Source organism: Schistocerca piceifrons, chromosome 1, assembly GCF_021461385.2.
Source record: "Schistocerca piceifrons isolate TAMUIC-IGC-003096 chromosome 1, iqSchPice1.1, whole genome shotgun sequence".
Taxonomy (NCBI): Eukaryota; Metazoa; Arthropoda; class Insecta; order Orthoptera; family Acrididae; genus Schistocerca; species Schistocerca piceifrons.
Window position 1 is genome coordinate 62,173,033 of NC_060138.1, and position 18,355 is coordinate 62,191,387.

The following is an 18,355-nucleotide window of genomic DNA, read 5'->3' on the forward strand; positions in this document are numbered from 1 at the left end:
ACAAAGAACTACCAGAACATTGGACTGTAGCTACTGTATATCAGTGTCAAAACGAAAAAGAAAAAAAATTCATAACTAGAGTGATATCCCTCTCGGATTGAACATAAAGTCTAGTCAGTTTTGTACAATTACTGTACATATCAAGTTGGACAGAAACTAAGAGTTTCCCAAGGAGTTTATAGACCCAGGAGAACCTAGCACTCCATCTTCAGGCTACAAGTGGCCCATCAGGACCATCTAACCACTGTGTCATCCTCAAATGAGGATGCGGTTAGGAGGGCCATGTGGTCAGCACACTGCTCTCCTGGTCGTTGCGGTGGTATTCTTGACCGAAGCCACTACTAATCAGTCAAGTAGCTCCTCAATTGGCATTACGAGGCTGAGTGCATCCCAAAACATGGCAACAGTGCATGGCGGCCTGGATGGTCACCCATCCAAGTGCCGGCCAAGCCCAACAGCACTTAACTTCAGTGATCTGACGGGAACTGGTGTATCCACTGCGGCAAGGCCATTGCCCTGGAGAAGCTAACAGCAACATTTTCTGAAATTAGTAATCTATGTTTACAAAAGGTGCCAAAGAAGTTATAACCTTTGAAGGCCTCAGAAAAACCTACGAATGCACCCATATCTTTTGCAATATTAGACATACAAACTTAGGACTTCATTCAAAATTAGTCAAAACTATAAAATTAACCTTTATACGCATAAAATATGAAGTCAAGTCTCTGAGAACAATCAGAGCCATTTATGATTAAAACAGGGTGATGGTCAATCATCATTACTCTTCAGCTGTTTGTAATACTTAGTGAATAATACAACAAAAACCTTAAGAAAATGCTAATTGGAACTAAGAAATATCAAGCACTTCAATTTTTGGGGATTTACAGACTATTCAGCATTACTTGCTATTAATATGAACTCCACAGACAGAAAAAATATAGCACAAAATCAGGATCCCAGACATCCTGGAAAAGAATGTGATGGTAAGACAGTAGTAAAATAAGAAACAGAGGTGGAAATAGTGAAGTAATTTGAATATCATATCTTGGAGAAATTATAACATACAACTTTATGAGAAAATCTGCTTGGCAAGAAAAAACCAATACAATTAAAACAGCTCAAAAACTAATATGGTATATATTTAAAAATAAGAAACTGTAAACAAAATTATGACACTGCAGTGGCTTATCTGCAGAACATACACAAGTTAAAAAATTTTTAAAGTCTTTCAGAGACTCATAACCTCTGGATATCACTACCAGACAGCATTCCTATAGTTGAAATAGCTGAGCTGAAACCAAATACTTAAAAGAGTTACAGTATTATATTCCTTAACATTATTTGTTTCTTAAAGCAATTAATCTGGAAATCCTTTAACAGATAGTTGTGTCTAAAATTTTTACTTCCCTTTATATGCCTTAGCTGTTTATTTTGGCACAGCCCTCTATTCTTCCTCCATAGCATGAAGTTGGCTTCCCTCACCTTGAGCTCCCATGTGTTGTTTGTGACAGCACACCCTAACATCTTCATCAATGATATGATATAGAGGGCGGCAAAAATACCAAATGAATTGCTACCTCTGTAAAGTATGTTCTATGCTTCTGTTGGTCAGGGAACTGATCGGTGTAAATATCCTTACATCTATGTACCATGCCCTTTCACTCAATCCTAACATATGGACTCATATTCTGTGGCCACAGTTCTGAGTCCAATAAAATATTTAAGCTTTAAAATAAAGCTGCCAGGATAATGTTATTTAAAAAGCAAAGGACTCACGTTAATAAGTGTTCTGAAAACTAGGTATGCTTCCACTTCCATGCCAGTATATATTGGAGATACTAAGCTTTACGAGGCTAAATATTGGCAGCCTGAAGCAGAATCTGGACTATCACCAGCACGACACTAGAGGGAAATACTTGCTGACACAGTTTCCTCATTCCACCAAATTATATGCTGATAGTGTAAAATGTATGGAGATTAAACTTCATAATTATATACCACTAAACATAAAAAAAACCAGCACATTTTAAAGTAAGGCTTAAATCAATATTATTAAAATACTGTTTTTATAACTTACATGAATATTTTGAATGTGACTTTATGTAATATATTTGAATACTTAACTTTCTCTACAATAATTTATCTTTTACATCTAAATTTCAATAATGCCTAACCAAGTGATCTATTTGTATGTACTTATATTTATCCAGTAAATCTTCACTATAGTATAAATTACTAACACTTATGTGTACTTAATTTGATTTTAAATTTAACCACAAGTTTTAATTTTAATTAGGCCTTGTTGACTTTAATTTTGAACAACTTTTAAATATGCTAATACCATATCCTGTGATCTATAACTATTGTATAGTTGTTTAAGTCTCAATGTATTTAATTTGGTGTTATGTATTTTTAAATGTTTAACAAGTATAATGACTGGTTCCATATCATGTAGTACTCTGCACACAAAATGATTCAGTGGATCAATAGATAATGAATGAATGGGATTCTTAGACACTGAACACTAGACCTTCAAATTTATAGTAACTAAAGCTGTTAACAACCAGAGTGTATAATTTTATCCGTTAGGGTATTACTTACATTTGTTGCCATATGTTCATGATGGGGCATCTGGTGCTGCTTTTACATTTGCAACTGTGCTGCAATCATGTTCCTCTTTGCAATGCCACTTCTGTCATTCCTGTTGTAAAAGCCAACTCCTGGTTCTTCAGCTGGTCCATCATCTTGTTCACCTGTGTGGATCAGATACCTAAGTACACTCAAAATAATTACAAGTTATTTGTATATTCAGCTCATGTCAGCGTTTACAAAATATAAATATAGTAAAACGATGAAATGATGCAGTTATTGCTCTATGTACCTTCGTTATCGTTGTTGATTCTTCCATGGTGTTGGATTTCAATTATGGTCTTAAATCTACTTATCTCTAAGTACCAATAATAGTAATCATAAAACTTGCCCTTGTTACTTTAGATTCTGGGCTTGACAATAAGTTCAGTTCCTAAATTTTTAACAAAAACAATTTCTTTAACAAAGGAATGACCGTAGTACAAAACAACCCTCATCAAGAACGTGATCGGGTTTTATTAAGTAGTAGTTGTAGTGGCCTTCAGTCCTGAGATTGGTTTGATGCAGCTCTCCACGCTACTCTATCCTGTGCAAGCTTCTTCATCTCCCAATACGTACTGCAGCCTACATCCTTCTGAATCTGTTTAGTGTATTCATCTTTTGGTCACCCTCTATGACTTTTACCCTCCACGCTGCCCTCCAATACTGAATTGGTGATCCCATGATGCCTCAGAACATGTCCTACCAACCGGTCCCTTCTTCTTGTCAAGTTGTGCCACAAACTCCTCCCCAATCCAATTCAATACTTCCTCATTAGTTACGTGATCTACCCATCTAATCTTCAGCATTCTTCTGTAGCACCACATTTCAAAGGCTTCTATTCTCTTCTTGTACAAACTATTTATCGTCCATGTTTCACTTCCATACATGGCTACACTCCATTCAAATACTTTCAGAAATGACTTCCTGACATTTAAATCTATACTCGATGTTAACAAATTTATCTTCTTCAGAAACGGTTTCCTTGCCATTGCCAGTCTACATTTTATATTTTCTCTACTTCGACCGTCATCAGTTACTTTGCTCCCCAAATAGCAAAACTCATTTACTACTTTAAGTGTCTCATTTCCTAATCTAATTCCCTCAGCATCGCCCGACTTAATTCGACTACAATCCATTATTCTCGTTTTGCTTTTGTTGATATTCATCTTATATCCTCCCTTCAAGACACTGTCCATTCGTTTCAACTGCTCTTCCAAGTTCTTTGCTGTCTCTGACAATTACAATGTCATCGGCAAACCTCAAAGTTTTTATTTGTTCTCCATGGATTTTAATACCTACTCCGAATTTTTCTTTTGTTTCCTTTACTGCTTGCTCAATATACAGATTGAATAACATCGGGGAGAGGCTACAACCCTGTCTCACTCCCTTCCCAACCACTGCTTCCCTTTCATGCCCCTTGACTCTCATAACTGCCATCTGCTTTTTGTACAAATTGTAAATAGCCTTTCGCTCCCTGTATTTTGCCCCTGCCACCTTCAGAATGTGAAAGAGATTATTCCAGTCAACATTGTCAAAAGCTTTCTCCAAGTCTACAAATGCTAGAAATGTAGGTTTGCCTTTTCTTAATCTAGCTTCTAAGATAAGTCGTAGGGACAGTATTGCCTCACGTGTTCCCATATTTCTATGGAATCCAAACTGATCTTCCCCAAGGTCGGCTTCTACCAGTTTTTCTATTCGTCTGTACAGAATTCGCGTTAGTATTTTGCAGCCGTGACTTATTAAACTGACAGTTCGGTAATTTTCACTTCTGTCAATACCTGCTTTCTTTGGGATTGGAATTATTATATTCTTCTTGAAGTCTGAGGGTATTTCGCCTGTCTCATACATTTTGCTCACCAAATGGTAGAGTTTTGTCAGGACTGGCTCTCCCAAGGCTGTCAGTAGTTCTAATGCAATGTTGTCTACTCCCGAGGCCTTGTTTCGACTTTGGTCTTTCAGTGCTCTATCAAATTCTTCACGCAGTATTATATCTCTCATTTCATCTTCATCTACATCCTATTCCATTTCCGTAATATTGTCCTCAAGAACATCGCCCTTGTATAGTCTCTCTATATACTCCTACCTTTCTGCTTTCCCTTCTTTGCTTAGAACTTCGCTTATTAAGTTACTTGATCAGAAATCTCACGATCAAAAAATAAATTTATACAATGAAATTCTTGGCAGTATAGGATTGGGTTGCTGTTAATGTTAACTAAACAGAGACAAACTAAAATACTTCTAACTACAGAGAAACACATGAAACACACAAGAGTGTCGACTACTGCTTCCAAATAATTACAAAAGACAATAGACTATACTACACATGAACGCGATTGGCTAGATTACTACATCAGCCCCACCAATACCCTTTCTTTTACCATACGCGCCCAGGTGTCCAGGATGTGATCTTCACGCTTATCTGTAACTACTACTGATACTCACGGCACCCTCTTGCGATTACAGACCTGTAACTGAGTCTCGTCTGAAACATTGTTTAACACGAAGGCCGAATCGAAATGGAAACTTATGTACAAAATTAATGTTCTCCTGAAATAAAGCACAAGCTTATCATACACTAATATATCGTACTCTCTACCACGAAAGTAATGCGAAAGAATAATAAATCTAACGAATCCCACATCGAACTTACAGAAGTACAAAAGCAGCAGAGAAAACGACAAGGATATGAATATCGGTGTGTTATTCCTCGTCGTCAGCAGCCTTCAGTACACTTTCACTCTTTGAAAGTGTCTAAAAAGAAACTTCCGATGCTCACAAACCTGAAACTGGTAAGCAAGAACTAACTGTGCATGGCGCGCCGAAAACACTCGCTCGTGATCCCAAGGAATAATCTTATTCGCTCAGACTCTGCCTTCCCGACGCAATTGATATCTCCAGCACAATACCAGATAAGATGTCCTTCCTGCGCTCTTCAGACGGGGGTCGGAAGTCACAACTGACAAGCTGTAGTTCTGCTTGGAGTACATAGAGTAAACCAGGGATACAAGACGCTATGGGGAGATGGCTTATAGTTCTTCCACAATCCACTTTACAGAGCTGTCGGTCAAATAGTAGGTAGTATTGTGAGTGAATGTTGCTGCTTCAGATGACTGAACCAAAAGTAAGTAATTTCCACTATTTTAGTTTTCAGTATACCATGAAATTTTGTAATACGTCGTAACCTTACATTAAAACGTAACTTAGGCTTAGAGTAGCGACAGAAACTTTAGTTTTAGAGTTGTTAAGGTCTAACTGTATAGCGGTGTCTGGTTTGTCTATGTTTGCGTCCACAGTGTTTGATGACGCGCTACGGGTGTCTCTCCCGACTGATCAGGAGGGACTGTCACAGCATCATCGCAGTGGATGGTCATCCCATAGACATGTCATATTTTAATATCAGATTTTTTTCGGGTGCCAACTAAGTACATACCAAAGGCCAGCTCTTCTAGTGGATCATGGAATGAAAAACACCATAAAATGATGATAAAGTAAACAACGATGGTTATTCTGTGAGGAAAACTTACATGGAATTTAATATCACCTGGAAAAGTCTTGAGAAAAAATTTAAGACCGTCTGTGATTCCAAATTCCAATGGATGTTAGTTCTTGTTTGGATTCAGCTAATGAGTGACAACTTGTTTACCGCATCCAGACCTAAATGTGTGAAAATCTGAAGGCGTATTTTTGGTCAGAGCCCAGGGACCACTCGTGAAGAAGTCAAGGAATATTTCAAATTATCAAAATATTTTTAACAACAAGAGATTCAATAAAACACGTTTAAAGCGTTGAAAGTTTTCTTTATGATTTCCTCTTTGATTTTAAAGTGTTTTGTCTGATGACAAACTCTCTCACATGTCTGGCCATCTAACCATGATAATCGTGTAAGATGGCCAAACGTTACATTTTATTACGAATTTTAAACAAGTATGAAATTTGCTGTATCTTTGCAAACGAATTTCGACTGATTTTCATGAATTGAAAAGAAATTATAGAAATTTTCAGGTTTTTCTTGTTAATAGATAGTGAAACTGACTTCAGACAACTATGGCCATCTATCCCGGATTTACCCTATGCAGAGTCTTACCCCGAAAGTAACTTTCGCATTTTTATTATTATTATTTATTTTATGGCCTTCATTGGACCGCTGTAGTCAAAAATACAAAGTTCTAAACAAGTTGTTACACATGGATACAGTTTGGTTTCACAATAACTTAATATATTTAGGTAATATAATTATTAGAGGCTATTCTTATATGAAAGGTGTTTTGCTCTTCTGTCTGCCCAATATTTCTTCATTCTTTCAGATATTTTCTTTCTTTCTTCATCTGAGACAACTCTTCCTGTACTCCTTTTATTGATTTTCATTTGTAGTCTGGTATGCGGGTCTTGCTGTATTCTGGTTCTCTGTCTTGTTTTTTAGGTCATCTACTGTAATTTGAGGTTTTTATATCTTCCTTAATTTCTGTGATCCATTTAATGTCGCTCTTGCTATTCCACAATTTTTGTATTATTTTTTTACTAATTCTGTTTTCTGGAGTTCTCATCAGATGTCCAAAGAATGAGATGCGTTTCTTCCTCATGACTGGTTCTATTTTCTTATATACTGTTTCATTTGATGCTATTCTCCAATGTCCATTTATTTTATACTGTTTATTTATACATGTCCTAATTATTCTTCTTTCTATTTTTAGTATTCTGTCAATTTCTGCTGTACTAGTTGTTTTGAAGATAGTTTCAGCTGCATACGTTATTTCTGGTTGTGTAACTGTTTTTTAGTGTTTTAATTTTGCATCTATAGATAGGCTTTTTTTCTTGTATGTAGTTTTGGTAATGTAATTTGGATAGTTCAGTTTTTTTATTCTATTTTGCCATGATGGCTTCTCATTTAGATTGTATGTTATTATTTCGCCTAAATATTTAAATTTATCAACAATTTTGATTTCCTGTTCTATTGTAATTTTGTTTGCAAGTGGTGGATCAGTTAGCATAATCTCCGTTTTTTCAAATGATAACTTTCACATTTATCAGAATTATTATACAAAATTAAGTCCAACCTCTCTCCCTGGTACAAAAAAAAACCAGTCTGCTTTAATATACCAACACAGTTTCCAAGAATCGGTTCGTTCTCTGTTGCCTGTCTTCCACGAACCTCTGAAACGCCATGTCGTCCGTAACGATCAAAGGGCCTCCAGCGTCCAGGGCACATGCAAAAGTTATCTCCCTAATCCTAATGGTTGCCACGGGACTGAATGCTGTCTCTAACCAGCCGTGTTGTCTCCCATATCATCATCCGTCTTCCTTCGCAACAAACCGCTCACCGCACTCACTTTTCCATTGTTCCCTCCACTACTATGCATTCCGTATCGGACAATCGTCATTGCGGTGCCCTTTGTCCCTCGTCCAGTGGATTACCACGGGGATCAGTAGGCCTAGTTTCCTCACTGGCTGATAGATCAACACTCCTGTTGTCCTCAACGCCCTGTTCACGGCGACTGCAGTGGTTGACGTAATTGTATCTCTACCGGTTATGGTCGCTACCACCGTCACTCGTACCATTTCGATCGATGTCGTTCCGATATTTTCGGTTCCGAGGACCAAGCTATTCGGATACGGCTGGCAACGGGAATTTTTTTGCCAGGCTGCTGTGCGCGGGCGCTGTTGTTGCGTTAGCGGTTGTTGCCGCATGTCCGCGGCCTATAATGGCCCTGCGCACCCTGTGTGCCTTTCATGCGCGGTCACCCTTATAGTATTGAATCTCTTGGCGCCTAAGTTGTAAATCGTCGATGCCATTCCCCTGTTCTAACTATCAACAATCTCACGTGTTTTCGCGGACGCACCTCTTAGCTTTATCTTTATTTCATTCTCGTCCAGGTGAAAACCCAGCAGTGAACTCGTCTATTCCGCTTCACAATTATCCATCACACGATATTGCACTGCGTGTTATTCTGAATTACGTTACAACTTTACTTCGGACATTCATGCATTGAATTGCATCTTAATTCAGAGTAACACATGCACCGCAATATCTTACTTATCCGCCGACACAGGGCAACCGTCTTTCTGTCAAAATATCTGCCGTGCACGAGAATATACATAATGGACGTACGAGTAAATGCTGTAAACTCATGTCTGACGACGTGTCGAAGTTTGGGTCTGGCCGTGGGTCGTCCTCGGATAGCAAAATGGTAAGGTGATCGCTCGAGTTAAGCGAGAAGCGAGAAATGAGAGTTCGAGTGTCGGTTCGGCACAAATTTTCACTGTCGAGATTTCTTTTATAGAGCTGATTTTAGTTCATATTCGCTGCGTGCATCCATATTCCATGCAAAAACGTTGTACAGCGAAAAGTATCTCTTATACAAAAAGCAATTTAACAGATGTTCACATGCTAACTGAAGAATAGAGCAGTGATGATCCGTAACGCAGTTTAACATACTAAAAAAAATAGTCACATCAAATCACAAAAATAAAATCCCACAATAAAATACAATAATAAAACCTCCAAAAGAAAACACAAGTGCACATGAATGTATAAAAACAAACGAAACAGCAGAAAACAATGTCGGTATCATGCTGAGTGGCTTAGGAGTTGCCTGAGTGCTGAAATCATTTTTGTTTACTAACATATACTACAAACTATTTTCAGAGTGCTCCAGCAAGAGTGGAATCAGAGGACAGGTTCGCCATATGCGTACCATCTGGAAAACCTATGATGGTACCTCTTAAAATTTTAGCAAAAATTATTGATACGGTATGAAGGGTATAATATGGAGACTCTTCAACAGCGAACTGTTGATATATATATATATATATATATATATATATATATATATATATATATATATATATGTTCTCCTTCCATGGATTGTTTACAGGTTGAAAGGAAAGACACACATTATTAAAAGTGCTAGCGAGTTTTCTGATTAAGACATGGCAATTGGGTCTAATTTAATGTAAAAGCCGTTACAATTTTCTTTTGGAGGGGATAGTGATTTTATTCAAGAATCCAATGAACTTTGCAGTACATATCTTCAGACAAACGTAATAAAATTTAATAATGAAAATCTAATAAAAGTACTTTACATGCCTGGCTCTTTTAGGGCGAACATATATATAATTTGGTGCAATGAATAAATAGTAAATGTAAAAATATTAACAACTATTTTCCACGTTTTTCCTAAAAGTTAATACTAGAAGTAGGTAAATTTCTAGCTATCGACAAGTGATTACCTTATTACAATATTTTGAAATACATTTTTCTGTGAAAATTATCTGGAAGTAAATACATAACTAATTTCCATTTGTTATCTCTTACTGTTTTGTAAAACAAACAATACCATTTAACTCCCATAAATCTTTAACAAGAAAATTTTTATTAGTTTTAGGGATGGTGCAGTGCCTTCATAGTAACCAGTGGTGGTCCAATCATGGTAAATGCTATGATTTTGAACACATGTGGCTTGTTCTCTAAACAGAGGGGGGGGGGGGAATAAATTCAGTTCATCATCATAAGCGACACACGTAATATACGTCCACTAGAGTTTGAATGTGGAACAGGTAAAAATATGACATGAAAGGATCATATACAACTGAGTAGTTGGAAACATTGGAAAGACAAGAAAATTATAAAAAACACCTTGTCATTTCTCTTCACTACCGTGCATCCAAAGCTAACCAAATCGTCAGGGGTATATCCACTATTGAAGGAGGTCATGGAACTATCGCCAGATATCAGACCCTCCTCACACAGTTATCTGAAACCTAATGGTCCATCGAAGGAAAGGTCTATCAATAGCTTAGCTCTCCTATCTGTGTTGTGTGGTGAATTATATGAAGGCATTGTGGTTGGGATGTTTTAACTACGCAGTATATCGACTGACCAGTGGCAAATCCTCCGCCTCACAAGGAGGGCAATCCCTCTGTTACGTAGATGACGGAAGGGCCGGTCCACATTGAACACAGCAGTTGCGCACTTTTCTCCAACAGGACACAATCGCCCGCATCACGTAGGATGGCGCTTCCGTGCTTAACAGCAGAGTGCTAGGGAAGCATGGAGGGGATGAGATCTGCGCATGCATGGTAGCACAGAGCGGGGAAAATAACTTCAGGTTGTCCAATTGTGGTGCTGTGGATAACAACCAGGTTCACTTGCCTACGGCTTATCGTATTATACATTCAAATCTGTGCGGGGAATAATGAATTTTATAACCGATTTCGATCAATCGTCTTTAGAAATTTTGCTTCACGTCTTGATGACGTTGCGCCCATTGCTGCACAGCTATAATCCGTGTGGTGTTTGAAGACGAGAACAGCTGAGCAGCTTCGTGAAGACGTCAAGTGCAATGTTTCTCAAACTCACAACTGTCTATCGCCAAGGTCGTTCAAACTACTTGCAATAGTTGCCATTTATTGCGTTTTGGACTGTATCACAAGTAAAAATGTAATACTCAACAAAAACTTCAAGCACAAACCGAAATTATACTTGTTTGACAACTCCTTCTGTCGCGTCTTGTAGGCTTTGACTTACCTCGAAGAGAATTGTCTATTAGCATACACTTGATACAAATATAGAACATATTCTGCTTGTGAAACATAACTAGCTCTTTACACACACTAAGTGTTGAGTGCCCTTGAGAAAGGATTTCAAATTTATTTCTAGCTTTCTTAAAAGGATTTTGATACTGTACCACACACCCAGACGAGTACCTGACGATGTTTGATAAGGCGTCTGCTTCTGCGGCGTCTCTGAGTGCAATCAGAACTACTTCCTCATCTTCTAGGTGGTCGTCGGGCTGCGGGGAGGGAGGTAGTAGTGTTCCCATATACGTTGTGGCGTGTGAAAGTTGACACGAAAGAAGGCCGAGCTATCTGGCCTAGTGACCGCGGACAGGTCTCACATGAAAGGGGCCCTGGATCACAACGCTCCCAACACTCCCTAGGAGTCCTGCCAACTGTTCCCGAACAATTCCCAGGGCAACCGCGCTAAGTGAACTGCAGATCATACTGACAATTTGCAGCCACAGTTGAAGAGAGTTCGTAGCAAGCTGCAGGAGCTGCGAGTCAAAGACTCTTCACGACAGACGTGCTTTTCCACACAACATGTGATCTGGCGCGGCGAACACTCTTCTTTGTGCTTTAGAAGTTGTTCTGTGAGATGAGCTCTCGCGGATATCTCTAATTTCGCGATGCTGCTGCTTCTTCTTCTTCTTCGTTTTCTCGCAGCAGCGGTGGCGATGTCTGGGGGAGGAAGGTTTATTCACGACACTGATGTGGGAGAAACCCCTGAAGGAGGAAGCTAGCTACCGACGTGGCTGCTGCAACCTCTTGACTGAGCTGTAGCGCTGTTGTTGTCGCTGCATTGATCTCTCCTTGCACAGCGTGTTGAGCAGTGTTAGCATGAAATTGCTGTTCTTGTGGGGGTAAAAAATGAATAACCTTATCCTTAGGAATCGATGTGGTGGTGATATCCTGTTCTGTTGTCCTGTGGCGTGATTGGTGGCCCAGGCCATGAACGAACCGGTTACGGGATAGCCTGATCTTCTCAGAGAAGGATCTCGAGATGATCCTGAATCTGTCCTTTAGGAGAGGCACGCCTGTATCCTCGTGCCGCAGACGAGTGAAATATTATCTCGTAAGACGTGGAGAGCTCTTCAGAGCTTGATTCTCGACCCTTTTGCAGTGTTGCGATAAGTGAATCTACAGGCATTTCCCCACAACACAGCTGCGTATTCTGACACTGGTCGGACCAGTGTTAGGTATAGCGTGATGCCGTGTTGCGGCGGCAGTGTCGGCTGTGGGTACAGCAGCGAGTAAAGAGAGTGAAGGCGCCCTAAGGCTCTGCTTCTGACGTCTCGGATATGAGGCGGACAGGAGAGTCTTTAATGCAGAGTGGCACCTAGGTACTCCACTGTCTTGCTCCATAGGACAGGCACTCACACGATTTCGATGGGCGGGAGGCTTGGCGGCAGGGTGAAGATCACTGTCCGGCTCTTTGCGTCACTGAATTTCAGCCGCCGTTTCGTTGACCACGAACCCAGAGCTCCGCACCCGTATTGCAGACGAAGCTGCAATGTGTGAACGTTCATGCTGTGAGTGTACAGCACTGTGTCATCAGCGCTGAGTGCCAATTCGACGGGCGCGACCCACTGTATATACGAGGTGCATTCAAGTTCTAAGGCCTCCGATTTTTTTTCTCCAGACTGGAAAGAGATAGAAACATGCGCATTGTTTTAAAATGAGGCCGCGTTCATTGTCAATACGTCCCAGAGATGGCAGCACCGTACGGCAGATGGAATTTTACCGCCAGCGGCGAAAATGAGAACTGTTTTAAATACTTAAAATGGCGACGTTTTCCTTACTTGAACAGCGTGCAATCATTCGTTTTCTGAATTTCCGTGGTGTGAAACCAATTCAAATTCATCGACAGTTTAAGGAGACATGTGATGATGGAGTTATGGATGTGTTGAAAGTAAGTTCGTGGGTGCGACAGTTTAATGAAGGCAGAACATCGTGTGACAACAAACCAGAACAACCTCGGGCTCGCACAAGCCGGTCTGACGACATGATCCAGAAAGTGGAGAGAATTGTTTTGGGGGATCGCCGAATGACTGTTGAACAGATCGCCTCCAGAGTTGGCATTTATGTGGGTTCTGTGCACACAATCCTGCATGACGACCTGAAAATGCGAAAAGTGTCATCCAGGTGGGTGCCACGAATGCTAACGGACGATCACATGGCTGCCCGTGTGGCATGTTGCCAAGCAATGTTGACCCGCAACGACAGCACGAATGGGACTTTCTTTTCGTCGGTTGTGACAATGGATGAGATGTGGATGCCATTTTTCAATCCAGAAACAAAGCGCCAATCAGCTGAATGGAAGCACAAAGATTCACTGCCACCAAAAAAATTTCGGGTAACCGCCAGTGCTGAAAAAATGATGGTGTCCATGTTCTAGGACAGCGAGGAGCGAGGGTGTAATCCTTACCCGTTGCGTTCCAAAGGGCACTACGGCAACAGGTGCATCCTACGAAAATGTTTTGAAGAACAAATTCCTTCCAGCACTGCAACAAAAACGTCCGGGAAGGGCTGCGCGTGTGCTGTTTCACCAAGGCAACGCACCCGCACATTGAGCTAACATTACGCAACAGTTTCTTCGTGATAACTTTGAAGTGATTCCTCATGCTCCCTCCTCACCTGACCTGGCTCCTAGTGACTTTTTGGCTTTTTCGAACAATGAAAGACACTCTCCGTGGCCGCATATTCACCAGCCGGGCTGCTATTGCCTCAGCGATTTTCCAGCGGTCCAAACAGACCCCTAAAGAAGCCTTCGCCGCTGCCATGGAATCATGGCGTCAGCGTTGTGAAAAATGTGTACGTCTGCAGGGCGATTACGTCAAGAAGTAACCCGTTTCATCGATTTCAGGTGTGTAGTTAATTAGAACTTGAATGCACCTCGTATTATAGCAAGGGGTCGAACGCCGTTCCCTGCGACACCCCAGCACGTGTGTCTCGGTCTGTGGACGCACCATCCTCTACCTTGACGCGGAACGTTTTATCCGCTGAGTATAATCTGAGGAGAACCGTGCACGATGTCTGTGTCCGGGGTACAATGAGTTTTTACACACGACCATCGTGCCAGACGCAATCTAACACTCTGGACGTATCAAGGAACACTGTTCCAAGATATTCTCTTCTTTCCAGTGCTCTCATCGTCGGCTCTACCGTCTCAGAAGCTGGTGAGAGGTAGAATGACTGCTACGGAAACCAAACTGCCTGTCTGAAATAACCCCCTCCTGATGACGTGTTCCATCAGCCTTCTCGCGTACAGCCTCTCTGAAACCTTCGAGACGCACAGGAGGAGGCTGATGGATCAGTAGCTGGTGATCTGGCGTGGAGCTTTGCCGGTCTCCGGGATGGCTACAACTTCAGCATCTTTCCACGTCGTCGCGTAGTTGCCTGCATATCGTTGAACACATCAGCTAAATGCTGTCCTGGTGTTCAGGGAACGAATTGCACAGCAGCTTCCTTCTTTGTAATCGGCTCTATTGCGTCTCCTTGATCCCTAGCTGCTACGAAGATTGGGAGTTGCTCGTCGACCCGACTGCTGTGTGCTCCGTCCAGGACGCCGGCCACAGGCGTGAAGTTCGCGGTGAATGCAGCGGCCAGCACGCTGCCTTTTGCATCTCTCTCAGTCAAGTATTCGTTGCCGACTCGTAGCGGCGGTACGCCCTCTCGGCACCGCAGGAGGTTCTGCACGATTTTCCAGGCGCGCCGGCGGGATTGAGCACCAAGTCTGCCCACTCTGTTTCTCTATGTTCTTCGACTGCTGCCCTTATCCTCAATCGCATGCGGTTGACGTTGCATTCGGCGTCGCGTTGGCGAGCCAGTAGCCACTGACGGGCAGTGGATTGCTCTCGGTGATGGCTGCCAGCACGCGTCGCGGCAGGCGGTGCGCTACTTAAAGCGCGGCCGGCGCCCTGGGCGCTGATCTCCATCGGCGGACGGCGCACTGAGTGGTGGGTGTAGTACCGGCCAATCAGCGGACGGCGCGTCTGTGGAAGCTGGGCAAAGGCTGAGCGGTGGGGAGCATGGAGTAAAGCACTCACGTCCTTGCGCGGTGGATCCTGAGCCCGGAATGCGCGCAACTGTGGCGACTAGAGATGGGCAAACTCGTTCATCCTTGGGAACTAGTTCAATACCGATCGTTCTTTTTTGGGAACCGTTCATTTTTACTCGTTCACCATTCATTTGTGCTTGGTCTATGGTTCTTATGAGAAACTGAAAACTCGTAGTGTAGGTGACTGAAGGGCTGAGGGCACCAAGAGAGGGCACTTGCCTCGCCCCTGCAGTATAGAGTTTTTAGTCATTACAGAATTCTTACACACTTTTAGAAGTAATTTCTGTGATTCTGCAGAACCTCTCGTTTAGCCAACTGTAGCCTTGTGTGGCTGATCTCAGGGAAATAATATAGGGTGGCGCACGGGAAACCGGCTCCGAGTACAGACTGCTTGCCAATTACGGACGATATGTTGTCCGTTACGAGCAAATACAACAAACAGACAAACATGTAATAATTAGGCAGTGACGAAATGATAAGCTAACGCGAGCAACAATTGCGAAACAATCGATGACGATGTGTAGAGAGCTCGAGGAGAGAACACGAAAATCTCACGCGACGTGCATGGGCTATAGCTCACGCAGTCTTGTAAACCTATTGGTGGTTGTTTCCCAACTTAATAGACCACAAGTGTCTTGTATAAAACTCTTCGTTTCGACTTCCACTACATAGCAATGCTACGTTGTAAACAATAATCGTTTACACCCTATATATACACACTTCACGTTGTCTCCGAGTTCGTTTATGGAAGCATAAAATAAAATGTGGTTTTCTCATACTTGCGTCACACGCTTAGTAAAAATTAGGTTTTTAGGTTGCATTATTAAAGTTAATGCAGCAACAATAATTAAGTTCGCAGCAATAAAGTTTTTGGTTTGAAAGCTCCTTCTGAACAAATGTTTCAGGTAATAAGTAAATACGATTTTATGGCAATCTATTTCTTTTCAAATGGAGAGGCACCGCTTTTTCTACTGAGCCAAAATGACCCACAACCCACTTTTTCATTTTTTTTCAAAGAAACAAAACTAGCAGGTAATTCAAATTGGAAACCATCAAACTTAATAATTAGAGCCTTCCTAGATGTAATGTTTTGTGTATGAAAGATACACGAAAATCGTTTTATATGAATTTTCTTACACTAAAAATTAAGCAAATTATTTAAAGTTAGCTGCTAAATCAAGTCGATGAAACCAAAAAATATATGAATAACAAAAAAACTTGCCTTGTTATAAGTATGTCTTCTGATGTTCATCGATATAATGAAGTGAGCTGATATGCCCTTTTGTTCCCTGAAAAGACGTACCTGTTACATACAACGTAATTTTTATGTAATTTACGTAACTATAAAATACTTTGATTACCAGTCGTGGACGCTGAATAGCCAGAACCAAGTGCAAGAACAGTTTGGAAAACATGTAAAATAGGCGAGCGCAGTGAACGAAACGAACAACTGGACAGTGAACTAACTAGGAGCAGTCGGCAGTGGAACTGAGACAGGTGGTCATGCGAAGTACGACGGGTGCGGCCAGGAGAGACCGAGACAGACGAGCACGCGACCGAGGCTGGAACGAGAACTGCCGAAGTGACCGCAGCGACCGAAGTGAACTAGTGAACCGATCGTTCCTCGTTCCCAGGAACTGTAAGTAGACCGCCGCGACCGAAGTGAACTATGAACCGATCGTTCCTCGGTCCTTTCGTTCATCTTGGTGAACCGTTCCTTTGCACCCGTTCGTTCGCGAACCACCCATCTCTAGTGCCAACCCGCCCAGCCGCCAACGTACCCTCGCTCGGCGCCCAGTCTCTCATCCTCCACCCTCTTCTCGCACCCTGGGACGCGTGGTGGTGGCGTATGTGCTGTTACTCTGCCTGTCCACGAAGTTCGTCAGTTGTAGGACTACTTCTTCCCTTTCTTACAAGGGAATGGTCAGACTTGTCTTATCGAAACCTGTGTTGCTTTTTTTTACCACTGTGTGTTAACACTGCAAGAAACCTGTATGCAGAATTTTAGCTGCTGACATGATCTGGAAGTCTGTAAATAATTTTATGAAGTAAGACATTACTGTCGCATGGTTTCCGCGCTTATAACTGCCTCTTGTACAACCCTGACCTCTCTCGCTACGTTATACCAACGCCATCTTGAGACGAGGTGGCGTTAGCTGCTCGCCGCGCTCTTGCCACAGCAATGAGAGAGCTGATTCCCCCAGTGAAAGCGATCGTATGATAAACATTCGTTGACAAATACGGCTGTTATGTTATCTACAACATTCTTTCCAAATAGCTATGAAATAGACAAATAAATATACGGTTTAGAACACGTCCAAATTTTATTTCTTGTAATTGCCGCAAAAATGCGAAATATTGATACAATGTTCAAAACACAGGTTTTTTGTGCACCAAGAACATACGAGCAAAGACGACATATGACAGCCCTGCGAATCACAGACGTTGTTAGATGTCCGTAGACAAAATTGGGCTGGTGTTAGGAATGAATCAGGCCTAGTATCTGTATATTTCGAGGAGTGCCACTCATATTTAATCAAACTCTGAAACCGCGCGGAGGAAAATTTGTAATGTACTGCTGATTGCAGCTTGAGAATATTGTCACGGTGATAGACAGGGAATTGCAGTGATCTGCACACAATAATTTTCTCTGTTAATTTTCTGCAAAATGCCTTCCACTGGCGGAAAAATTCTCTGTCTAAAGGTTGAATTACGTTCGTCGTGCCGGGTGGAATCTGGAGTATCTCTACTTCTTTGTCAGGGTGGGCTCGAAATACAGCTTTTATTGAATCAGACCTTTTATGACCTGACCACGAATCTAGAAAGAGAAGGGATTTGTTCCCGCAGAACGGAAGAAAAGCATGACGCATGAAAAGTGTAACGTTTTCATTTCCCATTTTTCCAGACTTCGATGCGTCTACCACAAGATTGTTTGCGTAGAACATTGTTCTTTTGACACGTGGTCCAAAACGTCCAGTTGGTTTTTGAAGACACACATATAGTTTCGGCAGCAATGAACCATCCAGACTAATTATGGGCATTATAGTGTATGAATGGGTGAGAGCAGTTTTGGACTGCGCAATCGCCTCAATATGTTTTTCCCCTTTCAAT

General features: G+C 41.6%; 1 pseudogene; it reads right to left on the reverse strand.

The window, feature by feature from the left end:
• Positions 1–398: 398 nt before the first annotated feature.
• Positions 399–516, reverse strand: LOC124723122 (annotated as a pseudogene).
• Between the last annotated feature and the right edge of the window lie 17,839 nt (positions 517–18,355).